Genomic DNA, 18,876 nt, shown 5'->3' with positions numbered 1-18,876 from the left:
TCTGTGGCAGAAAGTTCTGGAATCTGAGAGGAGCCACAAATTTCCTTCCACCCAGCGTTCCCCCAAGTCTCCCGATAAAAATGATACCTCACTTGTGTGGGTAGGCCTAGCGCCCGCAACAGGAAATGCTTCAAAGCGCAACGTGGACACATCCAAATTTTTGAAAGAAAACAGAGGTGTTTTTTGCAAAGTGCCTACCTGTAGATTTTGGCCTCTAGCTCAGCCGGCACCTAGAGAAACCTACCAAACCTGTGCATTTCTGAAAACTAGAGACCTAGGGGAATCCAAGATGGGGTGACTTGCGTGGCTCGGACCAGGTTCTGTTACCCAGAATCCATTGCAAACCTCAAAATTTATCTAAAAAAACACATGTTCCTCACATTTCTGTGGCAGAAAGTTCTGGAATCTGAGAGGAGCCACAAATTTCCTTCCACCCAGCGTTCCCCCAAGTCTCCCGATAAAAATGATACCTCACTTGTGTGGGTAGGCCTAGCGCCCGCGACAGGAAACGCCCCAAAGCGCAAAGGGGACACATCCAAATTTTTGAAAGAAAATAGAGGTGTTTTTTGCAAAGTGCCTACCTGTAGATTTTGGCCTCTAGCTCAGCCGGCACCTAGGGAAACCTACCAAACCTATGCATTTCTGAAAACTAGAGACCTAGGGGAATCCAAGATGGGGTGACTTGTGTGGCTCGGACCAGGTTCTGTTACCCAGAATCCTTTGCAAACCTCAAAATGTGGCTAAAAAAACACATGTTCCTCACATTTCTGTGGCAGAAAGTTCTGGAATCTGAGAGGAGCCGCAAATTTCCTTCCACCCAGCGTTCCCCCAAGTCTCCCGATAAAAATGATACCTCACTTGTGTCGGTAGGCCTAGCGCCCGCGACAGGAAACGCCCCAAAGCGCAATGTGGACACATCCAAATTTTTGAAAGAAAACAGAGGTGTTTTTTGCAAAGTGCCTACCTGTAGATTTTGGCCTCTAGCTCAGCCGACACCTAGGGAAACCTACCAAACCTGTGCATTTCTGAAAACTAGAGACCTAGGGGAATCCAAGATGGAGTGACTTGTGTGGCTCGCACCAGGTTCTGTTACCCAGAATCCTTTGCAAACCTCAAAATTTGGCTAAAAAAACACATGTTCCTCACATTTCTGTGGCAGAAAGTTCTGGAATCTGAGAGGAGCCACAAATTTCCTTCCACCCAGCGTTCCCCCACGTGTCCCGATAAAAATGATACCTCACTTGTGTGGGTAGGCCTAGCGCCCGCGACAGGAAACGCCCCAATGCACAACGTGGACACATCCAAATTTTTGAACGAAAACAGAGGTGTTTTTTGCAAAGTGCCTACCTGTAGATTTTGACCTCTAGCTCAGCCGGCACCTAGGGAAACCTACCAAACCTGTGCATTTCTGAAAACTAGAGACCTAGGGGAATCCAAGATGGGGTGACTTGTGTGGCTCGGACCAGGTTCTGATACCCAGAATCCTTTGCAAACCTCAAAATTTGGCTAAAAAAAACACATGTTCCTCACATTTCTGTGGCAGAAAGTTCTGGAATCTGAGAGGAGCCACAAATTTCCTTCCACCCAGCGTTCCCCCACGTGTCCCGATAAAATGATACCTCACTTGTGTGGGTAGGCCTAGCGCCCGCGACAGGAAACGCCCCAATGCACAACGTGGACACATCCAAATTTTTGAACGAAAACAGAGGTGTTTTTTGCAAAGTGCCTACCTGTAGATTTTGACCTCTAGCTCAGCCGGCACCTAGGGAAACCTACCAAACCTGTGCATTTCTGAAAACTAGAGACCTAGGGGAATCCAAGATGGGGTGACTTGTGTGGCTCGGACCAGGTTCTGTTACCCAGAATCCTTTGCAAACCTCAAAATTTGGCAAAAAAAAACACATGTTCCTCACATTTCTGTGGCAGAAAGTTCTGGAATCTGAGAGGAGCCACAAATTTCCTTCCACCCAGCGTTCCCCCACGTGTCCCGATAAAAATGATACCTCACTTGTGTGGGTAGGCCTAGCGCCCGCAACAGGAAATGCTTCAAAGCGCAACGTGGACACATCCAAATTTTTGAAAGAAAACAGAGGTGTTTTTTGCAAAGTGCCTACCTGTAGATTTTGGCCTCTAGCTCAGCCGGCACCTAGAGAAACCTACCAAACCTGTGCATTTCTGAAAACTAGAGACCTAGGGGAATCCAAGATGGGGTGACTTGCGTGGCTCGGACCAGGTTCTGTTACCCAGAATCCATTGCAAACCTCAAAATTTATCTAAAAAAACACATGTTCCTCACATTTCTGTGGCAGAAAGTTCTGGAATCTGAGAGGAGCCACAAATTTCCTTCCACCCAGCGTTCCCCCAAGTCTCCCGATAAAAATGATACCTCACTTGTGTGGGTAGGCCTAGCGCCCGCGACAGGAAACGCCCCAAAGCGCAAAGGGGACACATCCAAATTTTTGAAAGAAAATAGAGGTGTTTTTTGCAAAGTGCCTACCTGTAGATTTTGGCCTCTAGCTCAGCCGGCACCTAGGGAAACCTACCAAACCTATGCATTTCTGAAAACTAGAGACCTAGGGGAATCCAAGATGGGGTGACTTGTGTGGCTCGGACCAGGTTCTGTTACCCAGAATCCTTTGCAAACCTCAAAATGTGGCTAAAAAAACACATGTTCCTCACATTTCTGTGGCAGAAAGTTCTGGAATCTGAGAGGAGCCGCAAATTTCCTTCCACCCAGCGTTCCCCCAAGTCTCCCGATAAAAATGATACCTCACTTGTGTCGGTAGGCCTAGCGCCCGCGACAGGAAACGCCCCAAAGCGCAACGTGGACACATCCAAATTTTTGAAAGAAAACAGAGGTGTTTTTTGCAAAGTGCCTACCTGTAGATTTTGGCCTCTAGCTCAGCCGACACCTAGGGAAACCTACCAAACCTGTGCATTTCTGAAAACTAGAGACCTAGGGGAATCCAAGATGGAGTGACTTGTGTGGCTCGCACCAGGTTCTGTTACCCAGAATCCTTTGCAAACCTCAAAATTTGGCTAAAAAAACACATGTTCCTCACATTTCTGTGGCAGAAAGTTCTGGAATCTGAGAGGAGCCACAAATTTCCTTCCACCCAGCGTTCCCCCACGTGTCCCGATAAAAATGATACCTCACTTGTGTGGGTAGGCCTAGCGCCCGCGACAGGAAACGCCCCAATGCACAACGTGGACACATCCAAATTTTTGAACGAAAACAGAGGTGTTTTTTGCAAAGTGCCTACCTGTAGATTTTGACCTCTAGCTCAGCCGGCACCTAGGGAAACCTACCAAACCTGTGCATTTCTGAAAACTAGAGACCTAGGGGAATCCAAGATGGGGTGACTTGTGTGGCTCGGACCAGGTTCTGATACCCAGAATCCTTTGCAAACCTCAAAATTTGGCTAAAAAAAACACATGTTCCTCACATTTCTGTGGCAGAAAGTTCTGGAATCTGAGAGGAGCCACAAATTTCCTTCCACCCAGCGTTCCCCCACGTGTCCCGATAAAAATGATACCTCACTTGTGTGGGTAGGCCTAGCGCCCGCGACAGGAAACGCCCCAATGCACAACGTGGACACATCCAAATTTTTGAACGAAAACAGAGGTGTTTTTTGCAAAGTGCCTACCTGTAGATTTTGACCTCTAGCTCAGCCGGCACCTAGGGAAACCTACCAAACCTGTGCATTTCTGAAAACTAGAGACCTAGGGGAATCCAAGATGGGGTGACTTGTGTGGCTCGGACCAGGTTCTGATACCCAGAATCCTTTGCAAACCTCAAAATTTGGCTAAAAAAAACACATGTTCCTCACATTTCTGTGGCAGAAAGTTCTGGAATCTGAGAGGAGCCACAAATTTCCTTCCACCCAGCGTTCCCCCAAGTCTCCCGATAAAAATGATACCTCACTTGTGTGGGTAGGCCTAGCGCCCGCCACAGGAAACGCCCCAAAGCGCAACGTGGACACATCCAAATTTTTGAAAGAAAATAGAGGTGTTTTTTGCAAAGTGCCTACCTGTAGATTTTGGCCTCTAGCTCAGCCGGCAGCTAGGGAAACCTACCAAACCTGTGCATTTCTGAAAACTAGAGACCTAGGGGAATCCAAGATGGGGTGACTTGTGTGGCTCGGACCAGGTTCTGTTACCCAGAATCCTTTGCAAACCTCAAAATGTGGCTAAAAAAACACATGTTCCTCACATTTCTGTGGCAGAAAGTTCTGGAATCTGAGAGGAGCCGCAAATTTCCTTCCACCCAGCGTTCCCCCAAGTCTCCCGATAAAAACTGATACCTCACTTGTGTCGGTAGGCCTAGCGCCCGCGACAGGAAACGCCCCAAAGCACAACGTGGACACATCCAAATTTTTGAAAGAAAACAGAGGTGTTTTTTGCAAAGTGCCTACCTGTAGATTTTGACCTCTAGCTCAGCCGGCACCTAGGGAAACCTACCAAACCTGTGCATTTCTGAAAACTAGAGACCTAGGGGAATCCAAGATGGGGTGACTTGTGTGGCTCGCACCAGGTTCTGTTACCCAGAATCCTTTGCAAACCTCAAAATTTGGCTAAAAAAACACATGTTCCTCACATTTCTGTGGCAGAAAGTTCTGGAATCTGAGAGGAGCCACAAATTTCCTTCCACCCAGCGTTCCCCCAAGTCTCCCGATAAAAATGATACCTCACTTGTGTGGGTAGGCCTAGCGCCCGCAACAGGAAATGCTTCAAAGCGCAACGTGGACACATCCAAATTTTTGAAAGAAAACAGAGGTGTTTTTTGCAAAGTGCCTACCTGTAGATTTTGACCTCTAGCTCAGCCGGCACCTAGGGAAACCTACCAATCCTGTGTATTTCTGAAAACTAGAGACCTAGGGGAATCCAAGATGGGGTGACTTGTGTGGCTCGGACAAGGTTCTGTTACCCAGAATCCTTTGCAAAGCTCAAAATTTGGCTAAAAAAACACATGTTCCTCACATTTCTGTGGCAGAAAGTTCTGGAATCTGAGAGGAGCCACAAATTTCCTTCCACCCAGCGTTCCCCCACGTCTCCCGATAAAAATGATACCTCTCTTGTGTGGGTAGGCCTAGCGCTCCCGACAGGAAATGGCCCAAAACACAACGTGGACACATCACATTTTTTCATAGAAAACAGTGCCTACCTGTGGATTTTGGCCTCTAGCTCAGCCGGCACCTGGGGAAACCTAGCAAACCAGTGCATTTTTGAAAACTAGATACCCAGGGGAATCCAAGATGGGGTGACTTGCGGGGCTCTGACCGGGTTATGTTACCCAGAATCCTTTGCAAACTTCAAAATTTGGCTAAAAAAACACATGTTCCTCACATTTCTGTGGCAGAAAGTTCTGGAATCTGAGAGGAGCCACAAATTTCCTTCCACCCAGCGTTCCCCCAAGTCTCCCGATAAAAATGATACCTCACTTGTGTGGGTAGGCCTAGCGCCCGCAACAGGAAATGCTTCAAAGCGCAACGTGGACACATCCAAATTTTTGAAAGAAAACAGAGGTGTTTTTTGCAAAGTGCCTACCTGTAGATTTTGACCTCTAGCTCAGCCGGCACCTAGGGAAACCTACCAATCCTGTGTATTTCTGAAAACTAGAGACCTAGGGGAATCCAAGATGGGGTGACTTGTGTGGCTCGGACAAGGTTCTGTTACCCAGAATCCTTTGCAAAGCTCAAAATTTGGCTAAAAAAACACATGTTCCTCACATTTCTGTGGCAGAAAGTTCTGGAATCTGAGAGGAGCCACAAATTTCCTTCCACCCAGCGTTCCCCCACGTCTCCCGATAAAAATGATACCTCACTTGTGTGGGTAGGCCTAGCGCTCCCGACAGGAAATGGCCCAAAACACAACGTGGACACATCACATTTTTTCATAGAAAACAGTGCCTACCTGTGGATTTTGGCCTCTAGCTCAGCCGGCACCTGGGGAAACCTAGCAAACCAGTGCATTTTTGAAAACTAGATACCCAGGGGAATCCAAGATGGGGTGACTTGCGGGGCTCTGACCGGGTTATGTTACCCAGAATCCTTTGCAAACTTCAAAATTTGGCCAAAAAAACCTTTTTCCTCTCATTTCGGTGACAGAGAGTTCTGGAATCTGAGAGGAGCCACAAATTTCCTTCCACCCAGCGTTCCCCTAAGTCTCTCGATAAAAATGGTACCTCAATTGTGTGGGTAGGCCTAGCGCCCACGAAAGGAAATGACCCAAAACACAACGTGGACACAACATATTTTTTCACAGAAAACAGAGGTGTTTTTTGCAAAGTGCCTACCTGTGGATTTTGTCCTCTAGCTCAGCCGGCCCCGGGGGGGGGGGGGGGCAGAAATGCCCTAAAATAAATTTGACCCCCCACCCCCCCAAACCCCCCATGCCCGGGAGCGACCCTTGCCTACGGGGTCGCTCCCCCTGCGTGACATTGGCGCCAAAAAACAAATCCCCTGTGCCTAGTGGTTTCTGCCCCCTTGGGGGCAGATTGACCTAAAATCGACCAATCTGCCCCCAAGGGGGGCAGAAATGGTCTAAATACAATTTGCCCCCCAGGGGAGCGACCCTTGCCTGATGGGTCGCTCCCCATCTCTAAAAAAACAAACAATCAAAAAAAAAAAACACAAAAAAAAATATGCCCTGGTGCCTAGAGGTTTCTGCCCCCCCGGTGGCAGATCGGCTTAATAATAGGCCGGTCTGCCCCCAGGGGGGGCAGAAATGGCCTAAAATAAATTTGCACCCCCAACCCCCACCGCCCCACCAGGAGCGACCCTTGCCTATGGGGTCGCTCCCCCTGCGTGACATTGGCGCCAAAAAACAAATCCCCGGTGCCTAGTGGTTTCTGCCCCCTTGGGGGCAGATTGACCTAAAATCGACCAATCTGCCCCAAAGGGGGGCAGAAATGGTCTAAATACAATTTGCCCCCCAGGGGAGCGACCCTTGCCTAATGGGTCGCTCCCCATCTCTAAAAAAACAAACAAACCAAAAAAAAACACAAAATTTTTTTTTGCCCTGGCGTCTAGAGGTTTCTGCCCCCCCGGTGGCAGATCAGCCTAATAATAGGCTCAGGGGGGCAGAAATGGCCTAAAATAAATTTGCCCCCCGGGTGCGACCCTTGCCTACGCGGTCGCTCCCCCTGCGTGACATTGGCGCCAAAAAATAAATCCCCGGTGCCTAGTGGTTTCTGCCCCCTTGGGGGCAGATTGACCTAAAATCGACCAATCTGCCCCCAAGGGGAGCAGAAATGGTCTAAATACAATTTGCCCCCCAGGGGAGCGACCCTTGCCTGATGGGTCGCTCCCCATCTCTAAAAAAACAAACAATCAAAAAAAAAAACACAAAAAAAAATGTGCCCTGGTGCCTAGAGGTTTCTGCCCCCAGGGGGGGCAGAAATGGCCTAAAATAAATTTGCACCCCCAACCCCCACCGCCCCACCAGGAGCGACCCTTGCCTACGGGGTCGCTCCCCCTGTGTGACATTGGCGCCAAAAAACAAATCCCCGGTGCCTAGTGGTTTCTGCCCCCTTGGGTGCAGATTGACCTAAAATCGACCAATCTGCCCCAAAGGGGGGCAGAAATGGTCTAAATACAATTTGCCCCCCAGGGGAGCGACCCTTGCCTGATGGGTCGCTCCCCATCTCTAAAAAAACAAACAAACAAAAAAAATAAAAAAAAATTTTTTTGCCCTGGCGCCTAGAGGTTTCTGCCCACCCCTGGGGGCAGATCGGCCTAATAATAGGCTCGGGGGGGGCAGAAATGGCCTAAAATAAATTTGCCCCCCCAACCCGCACCCTCCCCCCCGGGAGCGACCCTTGCCTACGGGGTCGCTCCCCCTGCGTGACATTGGCGCCAAAAAACAAATCCCCGGTGCCTAGTGGTTTCTGCCCCCTTCGGGGCAGATTGACCTAAAATCGACCAATCTGCCCCCAAGGGGGGCAGAAATCGTCTAAATACAATTTGCCCCCCAGGGGAGCGACCCTTGCCTGATGGGTCGCTCCCCATCTCTAAAAAAACAACAACAAAAAAAAAACACAACAAAAAAATTTGCCCTGGAGCCTAGAGGTTTCTGCCCCCCCTTGGGGGCAGATCGGCCTAATACCAATAGGCCGATCTGCCCCCAGGGGGGGCAGAGATGGCCTAAAATAAATTTGCCCCCCCACCCCACCCCGGGGAGCGACCCTTGCCTACAAGGTCGCTCCCGTTGCGAGACGGTGCAAAAAAAAGATCCCTGGTGCCTAGTGGTTTCTGCCCTCCTTGGGGGCAGATTGACCTAAAATCAGCCGATCTGCCCCCAAAGCGGCCAGAAATGGCCTAAATACAATTTGCTCCCTCCAGGGGAGCGACCCTTGTCCAAGGGGTCGCTCCCCATCTGTAAAACAAAAAAACAAAAAAAATCCCTGGTGCCTAGTGGTTTCTGCCCCCATCAGCCTAATCAAAATAGGCTGATCTACCCCCCAGGTGGGCAGAAATGTCCTAAAATAATTCCCCCCCACAGGGAGCGACCCTTGCCTAAGGGGTCACTCCCCTTGCGTGAAATTCATACAAAAAAAAAACCTTCCTGGTGTCTAATGGTTTCTGCCCCCCTTGGGGGCAGATTGGCCTAAATATAATTTGCCCCCCAGGGGAGCGACCCTTGCCTAAGGGGTCGCTCCCCACCTAAAAAAAAAAAAAAAACATAACAAAAACAAAAAAAACAAAAAATGATCCCTGGTGCCTAGAGGTTTCTGCCCCCAGATCGGCCTAATAATAGGCCGATCTGCCCCCAGGGGGGGCAGAAAAGGTCTTCCCAAAAAAATTCCCCCCCTGGGAGCGACCTTTGCCCAAAGGGTCGCTCCCGTTGCGTGAAATTCACGCAAAACAAAAAAAACTCCCTGGTGTCTAATGGTTTCTGCCCCCGTGGGGGCAGATTGGCCTCATCAAACTAGGCCAATCTGCCCCGAAGGGGGGCAGAAATGGCCTAAATATATATTGCCCCCTAGGGGAGCGACCCTTGCCTAAGGGGTCGCTCCCCACCTAAAAACAAAAGAAAACATTACAAAAAAAAAAAAAAAAAAAAAAGATCCCTGGTGCCTAGAGGTTTCTGCCCCCAGGGGGTGGAGAAAAGGCCTTCCCAAAAAAATGCCTCCCCTGGGAGCGACCCTTGCCCAAGGGGTCGCTCTCTTTTGACAGTTTCAGTAAAAAAAAAAAAAACCCTGGTGTCTAGTGGGGTTTCAAAAGCCGGATTGCAAGCAATCCGGCTTTTGAAACCCTGTGAGAGACTTCAAAGGGAAGGAAATACATTTCCTTCCCTTCGAAGCCCCTCCGGGCCTCCCCCATGGGATTGAAAGAGAAATGCTTTGCGAGAGGAGACCCTGTGACTAATCAGCGCGCGCTCGCGCGCTGACGTTACGAGGGGGTTGGGGGGGGTCAGGGGTGGGAGGGGAAGGGCTTCCCCTTCCATCCCTGACTTGGGGGGTTGGGGGGGAACCCCACAGAGGGAGCGCTAGCGCTCCCTCTGGGCTCTGTGCACAGGACGTAATGGTTACGTCCTGGGCACAGCAGCACTGTGCCTCAGGACGTAACCATTACGTCCTGGGCACAGAACGGGTTAATGGGACCTATTGGAGAACAGCAGAAGTACTTAGTTGTGATCATGGATAATTTCTCAAAATGGCCGGTGGTTAGAGTTATTAAAAAAGCTGATACTGTGTTTGTATTAGAATGTTTGGACCAAACATTTTGTTCTGAAGGGATTCCGGCTTTGCTTTTAAGTGACAATGGGGTACAGTTTGTTTCAAACAGTGCTAAGATATCATTTGAAATAATTGGTCTTTTGCACAAGACTACCTCGCTGTACAATCCTATTGGTAATGACAATGTTGAGAGGTTTAACAGAGTGTTAAAGGGTGTTATCCAAGCAGCAATGAGGAAACAGTGTGATAGGCCTGTTGCGGTGTGGAAAGCTGTTTGGGCATATAGAGTAACAGAGAATGAGGCCATTGGTAGCAGTCCATTTGCTGCCATGAGAGGTAGAAAAGCTAGATTTAAATTTAATCCTGCATGGTTATGCAAAAGTGGAGTGGATTTTTGGTCTTTGAACAGTGTACAAAGAAGATTGGAAAGATCACAAGAGAGAAGCAAATCATATTATGATAAAGCACATAATGTGAAATCGACTCAGATTAAAGTAGGAGACTGGGTGAGAATTAAAAAACCTTTCAAAGTGGTGAAGAGAGAGAGTCAGTAGTGTGAAGCGGAACAGTTGGAGGATGCATTACATAATGCAGTAAGGTTGCGAAGTGGGAAAATATGGAATTTGAAACGTACAGCTTTGTCTCCTAAGGAGCATGGGGGGAGAAGGTGAATGACAGTGCGAGTGGTTCCATGTGGATGGACGATTATAAGGTAAGTGAGCCATGCACACCAGGTGTAGCAGACAATATTTGTGGCACGTATGGAAGTTCCTATCCAAGTTGGCAGGGAAGCGGGAAGTAGTGATGTGGTGGTACAACCAGATGAACAAGGGATAAATGGAGCAAGTGAACAAGTTCAGGGGGTACAGGAGTCGCAAGAGTTGGAACAGGACCAGATTGTGGACACCAATAAGAGAAAAAAAGAACTACTGGGGTGGTTGAAGGATTTTGTGTTAGATTGATTGTTTAGTTGTTAGTATGATTTTTATGTATTGTAATTTTATTTTGTTTCTTTTATTCTTAGTTTTTAGTTGTTTAAATTATGAAAGAGGAGGGATGTGTTCTGTTGCGTTATGGCAATTAATCGTTTGGGGTTAAGGATTCTGGAGCTTAGGGAGGCAGTTGATGAAGACGGTTGGGGAATGTCCTGTTCTTATGTAACCTGCACAACAATAAAGGATTGAATTAAGAGGTCGAGTTTGGCTGCAATCTATTCCAAGAACAATCGTAAACAAGTCTCTAGTCAGTTGTGGATGTTCGGTACCAGAAACAAATCCTGTAGTCATCACCGCATGTCATGAAGTCAGGATTTGTTGGCAAATGAATGCTACAGGGGACCATGTTATTGTGCCCCAGTGATAGCAGATTCCAACGTTCGACTGTCCTAGAATCCCTGCAACAAAGGCTGATAGTTCTGTCGTTGGGAAGCGATGCATAATCTCCAGTGTGATTGAAAATCACCTGCGTTTGGAGAGTCTGCCGTCCACTTAAACCGGCACCTGTGTTCATCACCAGCATTCGTCCTGTTGAGATTTCCCATGATTTAGGCACCGAGTCTTTTTCATTTGACAGAATGTACTTTGAATTTTTGGAAAAAAGTGCACTACGCACTCCTGCACCATCATGTGCTTTGTTGTATGTGATGCAGCTGTTTGAAACACTGTCCCATAACTTAATACTGCCGTCCTGACTGGCAGTTACATACATGTTGTCAGTTGGGTTGTAGTTAACCGGACTGGTGTCATCCTTGCGCAGATCATTCGGACTGCAGGAAACAAAACACTGGAATGTGTTAATAATGTAAAGGCTCTCAGTAGGGTGCAGGGCACCTGCGATTATAATCGCCAGATGGGAAAAAAGAAACGGAGCGTATCATTTTAGTCTCCTGTATATACCTGGAGGCCCTTTTCGCAGGCGGCTTTGAATAATCTAGTAACTTCACTGTAAAATCTTTTGAGCCTGAAGCCAGAATCTTCTCTGAGGGGTGGAAAGCTAGACAAGAAACTTCATCTACATGACCGTACAAAGTCCAGATAATAGGATGGTTTTCCATGTTCTATCTCGGTCACCATGACCTCAATCGGCATTGCACTTTTTGCCAACGTTCATCTGTGTCAAGTATTTTTATGGAAGCTTCAGCAGAGCCAGTCGCTATCAGTTGACCATCTCTACTATATGTGGCGTGGGGCAAGGCGATGTGTGGGCAGTGACATAGCAGGTCTCATACTCTGACCTTTATTCCTCTCCGTGGGGCGATGGTATCAGAGCATCCAATTGTATATTGAACTGCACTGTCATCGTTTTCCATGCCCACTTTAATGAGAGGAAGAGACTGCTCCCAAGGCGTGCATACAGCGTTTGGCTTTATCTCATTCATTAGACCATTGGCAACGTTAATGTACCTGTTTTACAACAACTGGTTGATCATAAGCTTATAGAGCTGATGATGACCTTTGTTGGAGTGTAGCTTTTATAATCAAACTTAACATGAACTGCTTGCAAATGATGTGTAATGAAGCCGCATAGAAAACGCACTAATATGTTTCTAATGTATGCACTCGAAATGTGCCCACGGGGAGTGGCCACCAATTTATACAATGATTAATGAAATTGACTAATAATGAATTATTAATGTACTAATGTATGATTCTGTTTTAGCATTAAGAGTTATGTGTTAAGGTTTTGCTGAATAAATCATTAGACCTTAGTTAGCAAGAGTCTGGGCCTAGCTGCTTGGTCTCATATTAAATGTGTTTTTCTAACGTGCACTGTGCTGTCTTCCTGGAGGACATAAAGCTGTACTTTTCCAGAAGTTAGAGATGTGTATAGCTGTAGTAAATTCTTTCTCATGAGACTTGACATGCTCAAGGAGACATTCTTGCTGAATGCAACAGTGTAATTCGCAACAGGTGCAATGTCGCCTGAACTGGTAAAGACAATGGAGCTACTGACTGGAGTCGTGCGTGTAACTTTTCCTACCTGCCATCTCACCCGATGAAGACGTAAATCACAGGAGCCAATGAACTGTATGATGAGAGCTGTCTTAGGTGAAAATTCTTGTAAGGTGACCACTCAACCATTGGATAGAGATAGTGGTGCACCAAATACCGACCAATGGGAAATTAGAGACTTGTCTGGCAAATTCAATTTAACGTCGTGTCACAAGGAGACATCAGCCATTAGAGGGATACCCCTGCGGTTACTCTGGCATTCCGCCTTTACCTTTGCTCCTTCGATTCTTCAAACCATCCTCACCTTGTCTGGCCCGATATCCAGTTCTACTCCTCCTTAAGAGGGATTAACTTTCTGCCCTAGTTTCTGAGACTTTGCTGTTCTATCCTGGCGGATGGCGAATCGACTACTGTCCTGAGGACGAAGACTGACTCTGTATGCTGACCCATTACGGAGGGTAACTATATGATAATGAAATTGTAATTGTCTGCTTGCCTTTCCTTTCTAGGTACCAACTGCTTTTGGCAGAGACTATAGTCAGACGTTTTCCAAATTTGTGTTACTAAATTGTTTTGCATGAAGCCCAACATGCTGATGCTAATTCGAGGTTAGTCAAGGAGTTCACTAATATTGGGTTCAAACAGACAAAATTACTGAATCTTTGCTGTGTTGAATAGATGCGCTAATGACACTCTGCTAAATAAATACATGTTGACACCGTGTTTTGTTGTTGCCACATTATAACACTGTTAATGTGTTTTCTGGTGTTGAGACTAATAAACTTGCTAGTAGAGTGTAACCAATAGGGAATAAATAACACTGTTAATGTGTTTTCTGGTGTTGAGACTAATAAACTTGCTAGTAGAGTGTAACCAATAGGGAATAAATATCATAAAAATTTACTAAATTTGTGTGGTTATTCATGGCTGAAAGGTCATGTTGCGTTTCAAATTCATATTGATGTGATGAACTAATTTGATTGATTTGCTGTTGTGAATATTGATGAGACTATTGATCTATTGATTGACATGCTGGACAGGGATCTCGTCTTAAGGTGTCTCCAATCAGGGTCAAAAGGTTCATTTGCCTAAACGAGTCCCAGTCTAAGTAAATTACCTAGGGCGGGATGCGTTATCACCTTTCAGTGTGATGCTTGATCAGTACATGGTGTGGTACAAATATTGTAAAACAACAGCATAGTCACAAATACGGATCAGCTACTACACACAGGCAAATCACCTCCCTTACGTCACACCCTGCGACCAGAAACTAGACATTACACGGTCATTGTTGATATTTTGCATGTGGCCCACAGTTTATGGATTCTCTCCCACAGACTGAGCTGAGGTCGAGAAATTAAGCATGACATCATGCAGGGCCATCCCAGCATGTCATCCTTTAGAGGTCGATAACCAGGGTACCAGAAATTTGGGTAATAGTAATTTTGTTTTTATTTTCAGGGCTTGGAAATGGCCGGCAGGCTAGTGCTATATCGCTGCTCTTTTGCAAACCCTATTAAAAATATTTGCAAAATTGCATGAAGATTTGTGTGCAAGTTACCCGTCTTTCTGGCAAAACATGGAGGAGAGGAGGACCAAAGTTATACACTGTCTAAAGTGAACAAAGGCGGGTAGTGACCGCAGGGGGTTTGTGTCTATGCTGGTACAGGATTTTCACGGTATTATCACACGTCCAGGATGATCATCGATGCCCTAGATGACGTGAGGGTGGATCTCAGTTCCCTGCAGAAGATCACACAAGTGGGCCTGATGTCTGCTTTGCTGGGCTGGTGTTCTAATTGGCGATTATAAAGAGTGGAGGTATGTACACTGCATTGCGTACACCAGTCCGAGGGGAATTTGTTCTCACTGGAGAATAGTGTTAACAAGAAACACAAGGGACAGAGAAGAGAGCAGGCAAGACGACGGGCAGCAGGAGGGAGGAGAGAAGGACCAAGCACCACATCGTGACAGTGGAAGAGGGAAGGAGCATGCAGCCACAGGGGTGCAGGAGGGAGCAAGTAACAGCGGGAGGAGGGTAATTAGGACAAGAAAGAATGCAGATCGGAGGTGGTGAAATTTAAACTCATGCAAGCGCTGTGAGTGGAGAAGGAGGAGGGGAGAGTGGGAGGGAGCAAAAAAAAGTACCTCAATCACTTCGGGAGCATCGGATGGGCAGGGATTAAGTTGAATTAATATGTGCTTGGTCCCTCCTCCACGGCAAGCATTGGAAATGGTGTTTCGACTGTACTGGCCAATGAACATGCCTGCAAAGAAGAGTGATGCTGAAGCAGACAAATTAGAAGCAACGGGCAGGCTCCAAGCCCTTTTTGGATACAAGAGTGTCTCGCAAACAAGACGCATGCACTAGCGCATGCTCTTGCAGGCTCGACCCTAGAAATAGGCATTCAGCATCATGTTTTGACTATTACTCTTTGGAAAAAAGTTTCTTAAGAGCTAAACAAATGGGTTATTTCTTCTGCATCCCACCCACACAACCACAGGAAAAAACAAGTGAGGTTGGACTCAAAAGACCCAATCTGTTATTTAGCCTAAAAAACTGCTTTTTTCCCAAAGAAAAATTGTCAAAAACTGAGATTGAATGCTATTTTTACTTTCTTGACTCCCACGTTTTTTGCTGTGGTATTGAAAAGCGAAAAAAACTTAATAGCCCCAGATCCAGAGAGATTTATTTTCTTTGGAGCAGGGATTATTATCTGTATTTACCCCCATTGGGCCACTGGAGGAAACTTTCTTTTGACACAGCCAGTTGTGGCTCCTTCAACAGATATCAAGCATTTGCCTAACTCTAAATGAGGCAGGCAGATCAAAGGTTTAGCAAACATAATACTCCATCACAAACATCTAAATCAGCCCCATAGAGATGCTTCTTGGCACTGTACTCCAAAAACCATACATTTTAAAGAAGTGATACTTTGCTTTACTAAAACGCTTTCCTCTACACCTAATTTTTGATTTCTGATTCACTCATGCTATTCTGTGATAGTTATTTTTGCTGTAGTTTTTATCCAGTAAGCTGTTTTGCACTGTCAATTCTATTTGATTCATATATGTCATGGGCACTGGCCTGCAGGGACTGTTCTTGTTTTTAACGTATGTTAAGCGATATCTATGTAATTGTGCATTAATCATTTTGTTGACAATTGTTATTTGCAGTGGGCCAGATTGCATGAATTGTCGACAGTGGTATTAATTTATACCAATGCTCCAGTCAACTTAATATTACACATCTGAAGGTTTTGCTATATTGCTTAATTTCTTTTTGTAGCAATTGCAATTTGTTTGGATTTCAAAAAGTATGCCTACTGATCTAATTGTGCATCTCTTACACATTTATTTATGCATTTATATATATATTATTTATATTAAGAATTTTGTACCAGGCTGACATGTGACTTAATTGCACGTGATACATACAGATGGGACAGTCTCCACTGAAGTACAATATTTCTTATGTAGCTGCGTGAGGCCCATATAGGTGCATCCTTGTTTCTGTTTTTGGAGCCACCCCCTTCTATGGGATATCCTAAATGCTGTGCACATACACATTTGTAAGCATTACTGCTCTAGCACAATGAGCAATACACAGCTTGGACAAATGTCTAGGTTTGTTGTGGGTGACCACAGTATAATTTGGAGAAAATAACTTTCAATAAAAATGGTGGAGTCCGGTCCAGATTTCGCAATGGTCCTGGTGAGGGAGTGGAGAAACTCACCGGAATGTGGTGGCATTAGTCGCTCCATGGGCAAAAGCCAAGGTGGGGAGTCTCTTGTCTGTTTCGCCACGAAGGAGGGTCACCCATGGCGCCCGTACGGCTGCATTTAAGGCGAAGGATCGGCCTCTTTTCTCTTCGCCGCGCCAGTATCCATATATTGCATTATAACTGCAAATATCTATCTACTTGGGAGTTGTTTCAGTGAGAGGGGCAGCGACTTGCACGTTGTGAACGCACTATAGGGCGCAGGATTTATTGTAAATATGTTAATGCTCCTACCTTTAATCCCCAACTCTATCATAATCCCAGAGAGCTGCTGCCACTTGAAAATTTGCTTGTTGCTCTATTTTGCTCTCTCTTTGACGGCATACTGACCTCTAACGTTTATAAACATTAGAAACTGGTTCTGCTATGATAGTTTCGCTCTCCCTTTGGCATATTCCAAATGTGATGGTTGACGGGCTGCTGGTAGCCCTCATTAAAGTAATTGGTGTGATTCTTTGAGGTAAAGGGACTGGCTGTGGGTTCGTGCTTCTCTCCATGCGGTTCAATAATACTACGCGCTATCCCATTTTCTCGTCATTTTATCTCATCTGCTGCACATGTACAGGTTAGGCTGAGAGGCAGGGTAATCAAACAAACCCGGCCGCCATTTCAGAAATACTGTGATCACCCGACTACTTATGCTTTGATGACATTTTCCTGTCGATGATATGATGCGGTGCTTTCTCAATTCATCTACAAAACGCTTTTTTTTAATAGTGCTGCAACAGCCCTGGCGTGTTTCCTCAGACATTAAATTAACGCCTTTACTGCAAATGACACCAGGTACATTTGTGCCTTCAACTACCTTTCGCATTTGTCTCCATATGTTTTGTCTTGAATTTATGAGTGTATTGTGCTTTTTTGGTTAGTTTGGGTGCACGTTCTAGAGTTGTGTGGGGACCCACATAATGACTCAACACGATGCTGGTTACTCCAGAACTGCCGGGCCAGCAGCCCCGACCTTTATTTAATAACTTGGGCGAAAGCCCACCCTCATGACCTTGCGGGGCAACAAAGCATAGTATAGCCACATGGCTCTCTCCATCCCTCCAGGACTTTATTCAAAATAACCAAACAAAACAACACAACATCGGTCAAACACAAGAGAACATCACAGAGAAAAGGAGAGAGAAAAAAAAAAAAAGAGAGAGATAGATATAGATAACACAAGATCTAGAAAATGGACAACTAGTGGCAGCTGACGATTTCAACACATGGGCGCTCCGGGTGCCCAGACCGTCACGTCGTGCCACTGCGCCTCCTTCTCTCGTTAGATCAAAGCCTGCTTATTTATTGTCCTCATTTAACAGGCAAAGTCTTGGAGTCTCTGACTGGGAGCTGAGCTGGGCCTGAGATGATACCTCTCACTCCGACCACTAGACCTTACATCACGGCATTCATCCTCTGGCTGATCAAAAGTGGGACTTGGTGCCTCTTGACTACCCGATCTCTCTTCCGTCTCACATTCTTCCCCTCCGATAATATCTTCCTCGTCCCCTTCTCTGTCTCGGGTCTCCACGGGCACCCCAGTTCGTTTGAAGTGCGAAATGTTCCTCGTCACCTGCCTTTCTCCACGGCAGGCTGTTACCATGGAACCCAGGCTCTCACCACTTTCCACACCTCAGGTTTGAACGGGGGTCAGAAACTTTCCTCCAGGATACCTATTTCTCATGACTACCCTGTCGCCTATTTGTAAGTTCTGGGGTTGCGTTCTCCTTTTGGCAGTGGCCTTGTCATTGGTCTGTCTCCTGCATTGTTGTGTGGCTTTTACATCTAGTTCAGGAGGTTCCCACTGAGAACCAGCCAGGATACAGTCACGCAGAGCTACTTTGAACATCAGAGTGGCTCAGGGCAAACCCCGTGGTGCTGTGAGCTGTTTGTCGATAGACTCGCAGGAATTGTTGCATGCCACTCTCCACGTCTTTGCCCCTTTCAACCGCTATTCTCAGCGCTCGATTAAGGGTGCACATAAATCTTTCTACATCACCATTGGCCTGCAGCCAGTATGGCGTGATTTTGCAGTGGTGTATGGCAAGTCCATCCAGGAAGGTCTTGAAGTCTTGTCCCTGGAATGGGGGACCGTTATCTGTCCTGATCTCATCCGGAAGGCCAAATGTCGCAAAAGTCCTCTCCAGCACTGGTCTAATGCTCGCAAAAGAGGTGGAAGCCACTGTTTCCACCATGGGAAATTTAGTGTATGAGTCAATCAGAACTGCTGTTAGCTTCCCATCAGGGAAACGCCCAAAGTCCATACTTAATTTTGACCAAGGCTGACAGCTGGGAGGTTCAGTGATCACGGGGTTAGTGGGTGGTTCAAGGGATGTAATGATACAGGAGTGGCAATTTCCTACAAAGGTGTCCACCTTAGTATCCATGGCTGGAAACCACACATTGGCACGTAGGCATGCCTTTGTCTTGGCCGCTCCTTGATGGCCCTGAAGGGCCAACTCCACCATTCGATCCC

At 46.5% G+C, this 18,876-nt stretch overlaps 1 pseudogene; it reads right to left on the bottom strand.

Moving 5' to 3' along the window:
* Positions 1-10,918: 10,918 nt before the first annotated feature.
* Positions 10,919-18,003, bottom strand: LOC138278027 (cleavage stimulation factor subunit 1 pseudogene; annotated as a pseudogene).
* Positions 18,004-18,876: the final 873 nt, after the last annotated feature.

This window comes from Pleurodeles waltl, chromosome 2_2, assembly GCF_031143425.1.
Source record: "Pleurodeles waltl isolate 20211129_DDA chromosome 2_2, aPleWal1.hap1.20221129, whole genome shotgun sequence".
In the NCBI taxonomy this organism is placed as follows: Eukaryota; Metazoa; Chordata; class Amphibia; order Caudata; family Salamandridae; genus Pleurodeles; species Pleurodeles waltl.
Note: the sequence above shows the minus strand (reverse complement) of the source record. Positions and strands in the feature narration are given on the sequence as shown.